General features: G+C 44.6%; 1 long non-coding RNA gene across 1 annotated transcript in view; it reads right to left on the reverse strand.

The window, feature by feature from the left end:
- The window catches only part of LOC135206606 (uncharacterized), a 281,540-nt gene extending 280,862 nt beyond the window's left edge, over positions 1–678 (reverse strand). The window contains exon 1 of the long non-coding RNA XR_010312798.1: positions 143–678. This is a non-coding gene — a long non-coding RNA (uncharacterized LOC135206606). The remainder of the gene's footprint in view (positions 1–142) is intronic.
- Positions 679–14,206: the final 13,528 nt, after the last annotated feature.

The following is a 14,206-nucleotide window of genomic DNA, read 5'->3' on the forward strand; positions in this document are numbered from 1 at the left end:
AGCCCTACTACCTATAGGTATAGGTAGCTAGGTTAATCCAGGGCAATTATCAACGAATTTTATGAATAATTTCCCACCATAAGTTATTTTTTATTATTTAATGCACTAAAGCTATTATCTAATACTCTAACAAGCTAATTACCTTTCTACGTAGGCTTATTGGTCCCAAATTTCCATAGGTTTACACTAGTTAGCGACTAACGTTTACTTAGCGACTGTCACTTTCGAGACACAGTTGCGGACATTCAACACTCCAGTGTCACCAGTCAGTATAAATCACAAGAAGAAGAACCCAGATGGCAATTCGAGTCCCTGCTATTCTTTCTTGTTGCATTTACGTTTCTTTTATGCTGATCCTTCCAGCTACCTCTGATTACACTTGTTATTCAGCGTTTCTTCTGCTTATAAACTTTTGATTTTTGTGTAACTTTTAATAGTTCATGAAATCTGGTACTTCTCAAGTCTGAATGTTTGTCTGTTCCCACCATTAGTACTCTTCTTATAAACAGTCCTTCAAGATAATTCTTTGTAAATAAAAAAATCAGTATCATACTATTCAGACGGCTGTTCTTATCTATCTTCTGCCCGCACTTATTGTTACTATACTATTCTGGACACTTTTTGGGTACTGAAAGTTAAGGCGTTGCGATCTATTTTTCTTTAGTTAGCTCGCAATATACAGCTTCGTGTTACTGACGCAGTACTAAGACAAGGTCCAGCGTTTCCCGTGCTGGCATTAATGTTTATTCTTAGTAAAATCTTATGCAATCTCCCAAAATTTCGTAAAGAAATTTTCGAGCCTGTCGCGAAAAAAGCCTGGATCCTCTTTTCCTCTGAGAACCTTCACAACGTTCAATATAAGCAGGTTTATGGTTCTCCTGGTTGTGTAAATATAAGTGGAAAAATCCATGATATAGAGATTAAACAGTGAAAACTGCTTTGTGTAAATTATTGGAACTGTCAATTTTGTAAATCAGGCTAAAATTCTGATAAATATCCAATCTGGAGATTTTGAGGGGAAAACGAGTTGACGACGGGGGATGCAGCTCAGCTAGTTCTGCCTCTTTCTCAGGGTGCCTAATACTGCGGTAAGACAACTTAGCTCACGCCATTTCTTTCATAGCCAAGATTCCTTTGATATCGAGAGCCTGTGGTATGGTTTAAACTAATCTTTGAGTAACTCTGCAATCCGAGGCTTCATGTCTGTAATGCTTTGATAATGTGTAACTGAGGAATCAAACTGCAGGATTTTTGTTGATGTAATGGTAATTTTGTGTTGTTTGTAAACTTTTTTATGCTCTTTGATTGTGAGCTTTGTGGCCGACTGTGTGGTCAATTCACTGTTGTACTTTAAATTATCAAAGTATAGTTTTGTAATAAAATTGTAAATCCCTGCCGTATCTTGCTGGACCTTCTGTTGTAAGGACAACGCTTTTTGCCTAAATGTACATATGCAGTTTTCTTGTCCACGTTGTACCTCATATATATGAGGTATTAACCTTAGATAGAAATCCCTGTGCCATATGGCACCATAGCTCCCTAGTAACTTTTGTATTTCCCGCCAAATATTTCCTAAAATTCATACTCATTGGATTCAGTTGGTTGTCTGGAGCGAAATTCAGCACATGATGTTGATAACGTAAAGTGTGTAATTTGCTGCTCCTCTTCATCCACATTTAGGGAGTACTCATGTATACAAATGGACAGCGTTTCCTAATATGACAGTAAATGGTGAACAAAATATTTCGACAGAAAAGGCCATTATACCCCTTGTACATAACAAATACAATGTTTTGAGGGTGTAATAGCCTTATTATGATCTTTTACATAGTGAAACATGACTTACATGTCCAGGACTTACTTTCTAAGACACTACAGTGTGGTTTGCAAGGAATGTCAAGCTAAGAAATTAGGAGATTCGAGATATTTGTTTCATGATTCAAACATTTACAGTATACTAAAAACCAAGTTATTTAAAAGAAAAGGGGTTTTACTGCATCTACAAGCTGCATATTCACCAGAATATATTATAGCTGAAAACACGTGATTTTGCTGCTGAAATGCGAATAATAAAATATGTCCAATTTTATTTATTCCAGGACCGATGTTTTATGTAGTTACCAGTCTGCCTCTGAGATTCTTATAAGACCCTAGCTTATATATTAGAATAATACTTTGTTCAATGACGTGGTGTTTTCATTCCAGTACCTGTATTGGTAGGCTAAGATCATTTTTATTTCAAGTTTTTGCTATGCCAAAGGTAAATTCTATTTCGTTTAATTGTCATAAATATAGGCCATATTTGTTCAAGAATACGTATTTTCTACTTTTGTAAGTTTTGGTATAATTAAGCATGTTTGCATATTTTTTTTTTTCCTACAATGATTCCATATGGATACAGGGTTTCCAACAGAGTTACATGCTAGTAGGGTTTCCTATCTAGGGTTAAGCACTTTGCGGCCTTGCCGCCGACATATCACTCATATCTCTTAACTCAATATAGCAAATAATATTCATGTATATTAGCATGTCAAGAAACAAATCCAGGTCGGATCGTGTCATTTTTGTGTCGGTGTCGGTCGCGCACTACAGATCCATCCACACACCTGTTTATAAACTGAGCTCACCTGTAAATAAATGATCAGTACCCAGCTACCTATCTCCTTCTCTAAACCTCACACTAGTGACCCCGGATTGGATAGGTGACTTAAGCGGTTTTGGCTCGGCCATTAAAGGACTAAATACCACCGATCACTTCAGAGACCTTTAGCAAACTTATTATGGCGCCTCAGTTTAGGTCTGAGAATTCCCCTCCGAGGACAACGCCAATGCCTTTAGCAGGCTAATTACGGCACACCTCCAAGGAGTGTTAGACGTTCGCTCAGTTTACCCGGTTTTGAGGGAGACATGCTGCGCTCCACAGCAGACATCACCTTAGGGGCAGCCAACAACCCCCCTACCCCCACCTCACCTCAGAGGGCAGACGCATCTCCTTCAGTGAAGCTGCCACCGCTTGCCGCCAAGAATCCAGCCACATGGTTCCTGCACGCAGAAAGCCAGTTCCAGATTGCAGGCATCTCTGACAAAGTTCTGAGGGCTGACTTCGTTGCGTTGGCCATGCCAGATGAAGTCTATGAGCAGATGTGTCCAGGATTATTGCTCAGCTAGATGCGATATATTATACCGATCTAAAGGTGAAGATGACTGACACCTTCTCCCTCCCCACCATCGACAGAGCCGTCCGAATCCTAGACTTGGTAGCAAACCGCATACAAGATAGAAACCCACAGGTCTCCTAGATAGACCTCATCCTCCTGCCGGGGTGGGATGACAACAGGCAACGCAAGAAGATCAGTCTTAAGCAGGAGATATTCCTCTGTCACTTGAAACCAGAGGTAAGGAAGCAAATAATGGCAATCCACGTATATCCAACAAGGGATTGGTTGTGAAGGCTCGGAGACTGACTGAGGCCTCCCAGGTGGCCACCTTTTTCACCCCATCGACGCCTTCGACCAACTGCCTGATGGAAGACGACACAGCAGGAGAAGAAGCAGCAGAAATCAACGCCATACAAAAAGGATCCCCAACACAGCAGCAACGTGGAAACCTAGCATGGTGTTTCTACCATAAGAAATTCAGCAAATATGGCAAACGGTGTGAGAAACCATGCTCATACAACTAGTGAAACAACGGGGAAGGCATCCGCCCCCATCAGCAGCCATGGCAGTGCTCTTTCAGGGGCCACAGCCTGTAGCTTTCTATATCCACGATGAGATCTCTGGCAAGAGGATGTTAGTAGACACCGGAGCTATGCAGTCAGTGTTCCCACCTTCGGAGGATGATCGCAGCCACGCCCCAAATGCCACCGCTGCCCTGATGGCTGTGAAACGGACCCCCATCCGTTCCCTCGGTATGAGATCTCGCAGGATATCCAGCCTGGGTTGGACTTATGTGCAGCTTTTTATCATCACCGACATTAAGGGCCCCCCACCACAGCGCAGATTTCCTGGCACAACACTGGCTCCTGGTTGACAAGGCCCACAAACGCCTCCTCGACACAGGGACCTGCCGGTCTTTTCCCCTTGCCGCAGGCCCAAGAATTCCTACCATCTGCTCTGTAGCACCCAACAAATACAGTGCCCTTCTTCAGTTCCCCAACGTATTCAAGCCGGAACTTCTTCATGTGGCTGGAACCCTGGCCAAGCACGGCATCTACCATCACATCGTGACCACTGGCCCGCCCACACACGCAAAGTTTCACAGGCTACCGCCGAACCGACTCTAAGACGCTAAAAGGGCCTTCACAGAGAGCAGATGGGCATCTGCAAGAAGTCCTCCACCCCGTGAGCATCACCCCTTCACATGGTCAAGAAGGCAGACGGGACCTGGAGACCTTGTGGGGATTACCGTCAGCTGAATTTAGTGACTACTCCAGATCATTACCCCCTACCGAATATGCAGGACCTGACGGGGTCCCTTCATGGGGCAATATTATTTACAAAAATGGACCTTCTTCAGTCATATTTTCAGGTACCAGTCAAATCTGAGGACATCCCTAAGACAGCCATCATCACGCCGTTTGGGTCCTATGTTTTTGCCTACTCCACCTTTGGCCTGAGGAACGCTGGAGCTACCTTCTAGCACTTGATGGACAGCATACTAGGAGACCTGCCCTTCTGTATTTGCTATGTGGACGACATCCTCAATTTTTACCAGGTCACTGCAAGAACATCTGCAACACATCCAAGCCATTTTGCAGCACCTTCAGGAGAATGGATTAGTCATCCATTTTGACAAGTGTACCTTTGGCTCCGAGAAGGTGGACTTCCTGGGGCACAAGATCTCCGCAGAAGGCATCCGCCCCATGATGTCAAAGGTAGCTGCCGTAGAGAAATTCCTGACGCCATCCACAATCAAGGCACTGCAGGAGTTCGTCGGGATAGTGAATTATTACTGCCGATTCACACCCGACATCGCCCGCACCATGACCCCCCTGACAGAGGTCCTGAAGGGGAACCAAAGAAGCTGGTGTGGGAGACAGCGCAGCAACAAGCCTTCCTGCAGACGAAGACATCTCTATCTAGGGCGACTAACTTGGCTCACCAAGACCCTGCAGCGCCCCTACAACTCACCACCGAGCCAGTGTTGTGCCAGGAAATCTGCACTGTGGTGGGGGGCCCTTAATGTTGGTGATGATAAAAAGCTGCACACAATGTCGCCTGTGGAGCAGTCCTGCAGCAGGTGATTCATGGAGTGCCCCAACTAGCCACCTTCTTCAGCAGGAAGTTGCAGCTCACTGAGACCCGATACAGCACTTTTGACTGAGAATTACTAGTGGTCTATCAGGCCATTCGTCATTTCCGTTACCTGCTGGAGGGGAACCATTTTACCATAAGAAAGGACCACCAACCACTGATACGTGCCTTTATCAAAGTAGGAGATGCCTGGTCTGCCAGACAACAGTGACACCTCGCAACCATTATGGAGTTTGGCTACGTGGCCGATGCCCTTTCCCAAGTCGAAATCAGCTCAGTCCACCTTGGGATTGACTACGAAGACTTAGCCCGGGAACAAGCAGCCAACCTCCCTTAAGTAGAAAGACGTGCCCTTCGGCCCATCGCCAACGACACTACTCTGCGATGCCAGCACAGGACACCTTGCCTGCTAATCCCAGCATCCCAGAGAAAGAAGGTCTTTGAAATCATCCAAAGCCTCTTGCATCCTTCGGGCCGAACAACAACTCGCCTCCTGACAGAGAAGTTCGTGTGGCATGGCATCCGAAGGGATTCTCGGAAGTGGGCGAGACAATGCATCCCATGCCAGAAGAGCAAGATCAGCACACCAAGTCAGGAATCAGCAGTTTTCCCCAGCCCAAGCAGAGATTCAGCCATATTCATGTAGACGTTGTAGGGCCCCTTCCTCTGTCAGGAGGTCACAGATACCTCCTCACAGTCATCGATTGGTCCACCAGATGGCCTGAAGCAACACCTATGATGGAGGCCACCACCAACACCTGCACGGAAGCCCTTCTCTCCAGCTGGATCAGCCATTTCGGAGTGCCAGACGACATCACAACGGACCGCAGAACCACTTTTCTGTCAGATCTGTGGGGTGCCCTGGCTTGCTTGATGGGGACGTCGCACCCCAGAACAACCGCCTACAACGCTGCAACCAATGGTATAGTGGAGAGGTTCCATTGCTCCCTCAAGGCCTCCCTGATGGCGAGTTGCTTCGGCAATAATTGGAAGATGCAGTTACCTTGGGTCCTCCTTGGCCTCCACTCTGCTCCGAGGGCCAACGGAGTAGCATCACCTGCAGAGAAAGTCTACAGGGACACCTTGGCAGTCCCAGGCAAGTTCCTCCCATTGTCAACCGATACCGAGGACATCTCGATTGCCAGGCTGCGAGAATCTGCAAGGAAATTCACCCCCTGTCTCAAGACTTTCTCAGACAGGTCAAGTCATTTCTGGCCCAAGGCCCTAGAAACATGCAAGAACATATTCGTCTGCTATGATGCGCACCAGCCGCCACTGACAAGACCATATCACGGGCCTTTCCAAGTTCTCCACCGCTCGGAAAAGGCCTACCTCCCGCGTATCAATGGATGAGAGGATTGGGTCTCCATCGACAGATTGAAGCCAGCTTTCCTGACGGAGGAGGGCACCACTGAGGAAAGACCCACCAGCCGCCCCAGAATACCACCAGAAGACCTTCCTTTCCCCGAGGTACCTAGACTATACCAATGGCGCTGCAGCCATCCGAAGACAGCATTCGAACTCCCCAGGATTTGCTCCAGGGGCGGAATCCTGCTGCCGGGCCCACCAGAGGACACACTGTGGCGTGATCACAAGCTTAAAAGCAAGGGGAAAATCCCCCCCCCCCCTACATAAACTAATCAATCCAGCTGCCAAACTCACCTTCAGTCACACTTTCCTCTTTACATTACAGAATACATGCAGGACAATTGACCTATACCTATACACAGAACAAAAAAAAAAAAAAAAAAACACGGGCACATGTACTTACCCAACTCCAGATACTCTGGGCTATCCTGTGCTGTCTGCTGGTCAAGGTCACTGAGACACCACCAACCACAAAACAAAACCCAAGACCCACAACCAAACAACACAACACCCAACGACCACAACCCAACAACACAACACCCAACAAGCACAACACAGCAACCAAGGAACACAACCACAACTCAGCAACATGGCAAACAACCAAGGAACACAACCTAACAACAACAAGGAACTCAACAACACAGCAAACAACAAGGAACTCAACCACAAAAACAAAAAAAGAAACACAACCACAATCCAAGACCACTGCACAAACAATCCCTAAAATCACAAAAATCCAACAACACAGGCATAACAACTCCAAGAAAACAACACCAACCTTAACAGTAACTAACAACAAATCAACAAAACACAACTCAAACGAATTTCAATGCCTTCACTAGACTGCTGCCAACACTACTGTCTATCACAGCTTCTGACTAAAGACTAACTAAAAAACATAGAACTCTAACAACTAACTCCAGCTGCACCAGCAGACAACTCAGCACTCACCAACTGCCAATTCGGTCGTTAACCATCCATACAGCAATTACACCCTCTCTCTCTCTCTCTCTCTCTCTCTCTCACACAGACATTGTCAAATGGAACTCCATAACTCCTCCATAACGGAAAACAAGAGCCCCCCGAAGCAGTTAGTGTCACAGACGAGGGGGCACCCTCCGATACACTACAGCAACTAGTATTCAGCCTCCCAATTCCTATTTATCATCCAATGTTCACTGCCATAACCACTGTCTTGTGGGGGCGGGGGGAGAGTATTTGTAAGGACAGCGTTTTTTGCCTAAATGTACACATGCAGTTTTCTTGTCTGCGTTGTACTTCATATCATACTATCAAGCACTTTGCAGCCTTGCCGCTAACATATTCACATCTTTTAATTCAGAATAGCAAATAATATTCATGTAAATTAGCACGTCAAGAAACACAAATCCGGTTAGGATCATGTCATTTTTGTGTCAGTGTTGGTTGCATACTATAGATCCGTCCGCACACCTGTTTATAACCTGAGCTCACCTGTAAATAAATTATCAGTACCCAGCTACCCGTCTGTCTCTCTAAACCTCATACTATAATAACAACGTTTGTAGGTTTTGCCCTTCAGGTCAGATCATCATAGTCTCATACCATCCCAGGACAAAGAACCCACCCTAGTTGGAGGGAAAATTTCTGACATTTGATCCTTCGATGCAGATGGCCTGACACTGAGACTGTCACCAACGTTCCAAAGGCAAATTAACTTGACTTGTGCAACATGCCCGAAAATGTTCGTACCAGAGTTTCCAGGCGGAACTATTCTGCAGGACTGGACCACGGATTCAAGGGGGGTCTGTTTCTGGGTTTAGGACTCTCGATCGGCATTCTATCTGGTTTGCCCATAATGTGATTAGGGTGGGGGTGATTGTATTCTTGTAATACCCTCAGTCCTATCAAGCGGGTTTGGCTTACACTTGGGCCACTTTAATTATGTTGTGCCATCCCCTGTCGGGTAAGGTATACGGATGCGGATATTTGGGAGTCGGTTTCTCACTTGTGCCATTGGTGAAAGAATAAACTCCATGAAAGGCTGATGATATCTTTCAAAGGTTTTCAGGTTTATTTTTTTCCTCTCTTCTCAAATCTTTAAGTCTAGCGGTTGTAAGGATTCAAGTACTGGTCCTTATGACGGTGCTCTTCTGGCACAGATGACGACCTCTGCATCCATCATGGAGATTCAAAATTCTCCAAATGTCAATTGAAGAAAAGCAGTAATAACGAATCTGATCCTCCTCTTGACTTCCCCTCACCTGGACCCTCTAGCCATGCTTCATTGATGATTACTTCAGTCAATGACAGACTTCTCTAAGAAATCTTCATCCAAAGTTAAATCCTCAACAGAGCAAGGTTGTGTGAAAAATTTGAGAATGACCTACATCGAAGACTTACCAGTCAGTTGTGATTATGAAATGACCTTGACAGCTTTGAAATCATTTGGAACCGTTGCAGAAATCAGGATGATCTTTATTGATAGTGAAACTAAATGGGAAGCTTGGGTTACCTTTAGTAGCCATGATGAGGTTCCAAAGGCTAGTAGTATGATAAATGCCATACAAATCAGTCTAGCTACAGTACGAGGAACCTTAACAGACAAAGTTCCCAAAGACTTGGACGTTTATTTGCTATCCAAATGGGCTCAAGATTAACCAGAGAGAAAGCAGATTGCAGAAGAAGGACTCCTAAACCTGCTATGGGGCTGGTAGCTTCAGCCAAGGAGGAAAATTATAGCTACTACAAATTTTGCAGGTTTCTTCAGAAAAAATGGGAGGAACAAAGAGCGTGATATGTCTCATTTTAGGAAGAACATCGTTCTTATTCATGCCAAGTCCACAACCAAAGCATATATGCTGACCTTGTTGAATACTAAAAGTGATGAAATGATCACGAACATCAAACCCCACTTAAGCTATAGTTATGGGAGAGGAGTAATATTTGATAAAGACCTCTATGACATGACAGAAGACATTCTAGAAACGAGCACCAACTTGGTTTGGAAAGTTAAAAAGGCAGTTTTTGCCAACATGATCATTTTAACCTTCATAGACTCTGAAGTACCTTCTCATGTCATATTTAAAAATGAAAGGGTATGAGTACTTCCTTTCCAGCATAGACCAATGCTGTGCTATCATTGTTTTAAGTTTGGCTACTCATCAAAAAACTGTGAAAATACTAAAATTCGTATAAGTTGCTCTGGTGTCCATCATGATGATGAATGTAACAGAAAAGCAAAATATGTGAATTGTCAACTGGAACATAACTCCAATAACAAAAATTGTGAAATATACAAATCTGAATTGTCTGCACTAAATAGAGCCAATGCAGAGCGTATTAGTATTGGTTTTGCAAAAAGACAATTAGGACAACAACCTAGGAGCATATATGTTCAAGTTCTTCAGCTACTACCCTTATCTACCCCTAGGGGGCCAGTGGCAGCACCCTCTAATGTAGCCGGTGCATCAACCCCTGTGGTAATGGCCCAGCCATCTGGGTCAGGTGCTCGGCCTGTTGAGGTTAGAGTGCAAGCCTCCAAGGAGGATAAGATGGCTTTAGACCCAACCACCTTGTAATTGTCTCAGGCCGGATCTCTGCCTGGTTTAATGGTGACTGAGGAGCAAAAGCACCAAAAGAGGAAACGTTCCCCCTCATCCTCTCCTCCATAAAATCCAACTAAACTTCTATCACTTAGTAAGAAATATAAAGTACTAAGCTCAATGCAAGAACCCCAGCTTGAATTCAAACAATTTGACAAGAAAGGGAAACAAAATGGCACTAGTAAATTAACAGATAAAAAACCATACCTGTCAAGACCAGTCCTTTCCAAATCATCACCAGATAATGCTCATAAACAGAAGAGAGTAAATAAGTAAGCTCCATCCAAAGGGCCTTCCACCAAGCCAAAGAAATAGTTTTTACTGCAATATTAGAATGGAATTGTAGAGGCCTCAGGGCCCGAAGCGAAGAGCTGAAGGTACTGCTTCATGACCATAACTCGGGCATTGTGCTCTGGGAAACTAAGCTTGGAAGCACACAATATAATCCTGGATTAAATTACAGCATGTATAATTCTTCACCACTGATAGGAGATAGAGCTGAGGGAGGTGCAGTAGTTATTGCAAATAAGTTGTTGCAACACTCCTTGCTGTCAATTAATACTCATCTCCAAGCTGTAGCAGTAACTTTCATTTTAGACAAGCAAATTACAGTCTGCCCCATCTACCCTCCTCCTGATTTGGATTTCACTTATAATGATATAAATTTATTGATAAATCAGCTTCCTACGCCGTTCCTCCTTGGAGATTTTAATGCTCACAATCCCATTTGGGGTGGGAACATGGTAGACGCAAAGGGTAGGATGTTGGAAGGTATTATGGATGGTCATGATATCCCTGTACTTAATAATGGAGCCATGACATATCATAATGTCTACTCCAATACCCGCTCAGCTATTGATCTGAGCATTTGCTCATCTAGTATTTATATTGATTATGAAAAACCACTTAATGAATATCCAAATGGGAGTGACCACTTCCCAATTCATATAAAATCGCTTAAGAATCAGCCATCTGAATCACCGCCTAAATGGAAGGTAAATGAAGTAGACTGGAAGAAATTTAGCGAGTCTGCTCTCATGGTATAGGATACTCTATGGGCAGGGTAAGAGGCACTATTCCTGTGTTGATGGTTTATTACAGAGGCATCTTAATCCTAAGGCGGGTACAGGGCAACTGGCATTCGCGCCAAAGTCTTGGCGCGATGGAGTTAGGTAATGCGTTGCTAACCATAGACATAACAATATGGAGGAGTTTTGGGAGTTCCATTTGACAATGCCTTTGAGAGAAAGAGTTTCGTGGTTTGTGTTGCTGTTGAGATCGTGTAGTGTGTATTTGTGTTTTTGGTTTTCCATAAGAGAGAGAGAGAGCGGTAAATGTAAGCAGCATTAGGTTGTTTGTGTTCATGTGAATGGATGGTTAGCAAGCGAATTGCTCGTTCAGTGAGGGGGTGTTATGGGTCAGTCGAGAGTCTGGTCTGTGTTTTGAGTCAGTCTGTAATGAGAAACCGTGAAGGACAGACGTTTGGGCAGGTCTTGGCAGTATTGTTGGTCAGTTGTGCTGTGTTTTCGGGGAGTTATTTGTGCTGTGTGTTTGAAGGTTGTTGTGCTTGTGTGTTGGGAGGTTGTTGAGTTGTGAGTTGTTGTAGTTGAAGGTTGTTGTTGTTGTTGGGGCTGTTGTGGTTACTTGGTGTTGTTGTGAGTGGTTGGGTGTGGGGTTGTTGGTTGGTGTTGTGGAGTGGGGTCATTGGTGAAATGTTGTGGTTTCTTGGTGTTGTATTGTTGAGTTGTGGGATTGTGGTCCTTGGTTGTTGTTGGGTTGTGGGGTTGTAGTCCTTAGTTGCTTGTTGTGTTGTGCGGTTCTTGGTTGTTGTTGTTGAGTTGTGCGGTTATAGTTCTTTGTTGTTGGTTGTGTGTTGGTTTGCAGCGGTTGTTGGTGTCTCAGTGACCTCATCCAGCGGACAGTACAGCATAGCTCTGAGTATCTGGAGTTGGGGACAGTACATGTGTTTGTGTTTTTTGTTCTGTGTAGAGGTAAGTCAATTGTCCTGCATTTTTCTGTACCATGTAGACAAAAGTGTGGCTGAGGGTGAGTCTGGCAGCTGGATTGATTACATTTATGTGGTGGGGTCTTGCCCGCTTGTTTTTTGAGCTCGTGATCCCGCCACAACAACACGTAGTATTACACCCCCCCCCCCCAGCTATGCATTACCGGAAAACATAGGTATACTCAAAATCAGACAAACAAACGGTATCACAAATGAGAACAGACAAAATGAAGGAAAAAAAATTCAGCGAAGAATGGTTAATTGAAGCAATACATAATAATAGCTCCACAAACAGAATGCAATCTATTTTCCACTTTAGCAGTCCTTCATCCAAGCTGGGCATTTAGTTGGCCTTGAACTATGCCTACCAAGGGGTAGGGGGCTGCCATGGTCAGCATATACCTCCTGGTCCTGGGTACGTGGCACTTTCCCAGCTGGTTTTACAGCCAGGCACTGGCTCTTCACTGTTATTTATTTCAAGTGGCGGCGATTTCTCCTCGACATTCTGGAAGCCCCATCTATATGGGAGTTTTTCCATTACCATCCCCGATCGATCCCACTTCTTACTGACTACATCCTGTGCGAGGACTTGGTTGTCTACACGTAGGTATGGCAACTGCCATGCATGCAGGTCATATAATTCCTTCTCTTTCTGTGAAGTTTTGACAATAGCCTTTTCTCTCTCTCTCTCTCTTGTATTGTCATCATCCAATGATTATCCAAAAACAAGGATTCATTCACCATTGGGATAGAGTCCTGTAACTGCCTCCCCAACGTTAATTGCGCAGGGGACTTGTCTATATCTCTTAGGGGAGTATTTCTGTATTGCACAAGGGCTTTGCTGTGGCATCGGTGTCTAGGCTACCATCACCCCTAACATTGTCCCTTATCATATGCTTAGCAGAGCGCACAGCCGCCTCAGCTCGCCCATTTGATTGGGGGTATTGTTCTGATGAGATACGCAATTGCACCCCCTATTGCTTATAAAAGTCCAACATCTCAGTACTCGCTAAGTTCATTCCCCCATCAGTGAATATCTCCTCAGGGGTACCCCAGTGGCAGAACAACTTTCACAATACAGGGATGATCTTTGATGAAGTCACACCAGTGCCACAGTGCGACAGTTTCAGCTACCCATTAATCTGTCTGCATATGCTAAATAGCATTTATTATCTAACTGAAAGAAATCTGCTACGGTTTTCTGAAATGGATACACTGGCGGTTGGGTGGGAATGAATGGTTCTCGTTGTTGGGATGGCGAATTCTCATTGCATGTCGTACATTTAGACCTCTGAAACATTACATCTGCCTCTATCCCAGGCCAATACACTGACTGCCATGCCCTACACAACATTCAGTCAGCGCCTTGGTGGCCCGAGTGTAGGCTACGTGCCACAGTTTCCCTCAGAGCTTGCGGCACTACCAAAAGTATGTGACCCTCATCGAAAGTATAAGTGACCAGTCCATTCATATAGCTAAGCCATTCCCTTGCCTGAAAATACGATTTTAATGCTGGCTCAACCATATTCCTACTTTCTGGCCAGTTGTTGTCTCTCACCCTTTTCAATAACATCTGATAATCATCATCTTTGCTGGCAATTTTCTCATCGTCCTCACTGTTGATTACTATGATGTCACAATCCACATCATGAAAGGATGTGATCATTGCAACAGATGTTATCCCACATATCTCTTCTGCATCCTCCATGTCTATCTTGGTCAGTGATGCCTTAAGACTCTGGTACCAAGACAAGGTATCAGCGGCAGTATTTCTTTTACCTGTCCCATATTTGACTGCGAATTTATACTGAAGGGTTTTTTCTTTCAAGCGGAACAATCTGGGATTCTCAGCGTGCTTCAACTCCCAACTGCCAAACAACTTAACCAACGGGCAATGGTCTGTTACCAGAAGTAGGTTAGGGCAGCCCAGCAAAAAGTGACAAGTTTTTTTCAGACACCAGACCACAGCCGCCGCCTCCCCCTTGATAGGAGCG

Source organism: Macrobrachium nipponense, chromosome 31 (genome assembly GCF_015104395.2).
Source record: "Macrobrachium nipponense isolate FS-2020 chromosome 31, ASM1510439v2, whole genome shotgun sequence".
Classification (NCBI taxonomy): domain Eukaryota; kingdom Metazoa; phylum Arthropoda; class Malacostraca; order Decapoda; family Palaemonidae; genus Macrobrachium; species Macrobrachium nipponense.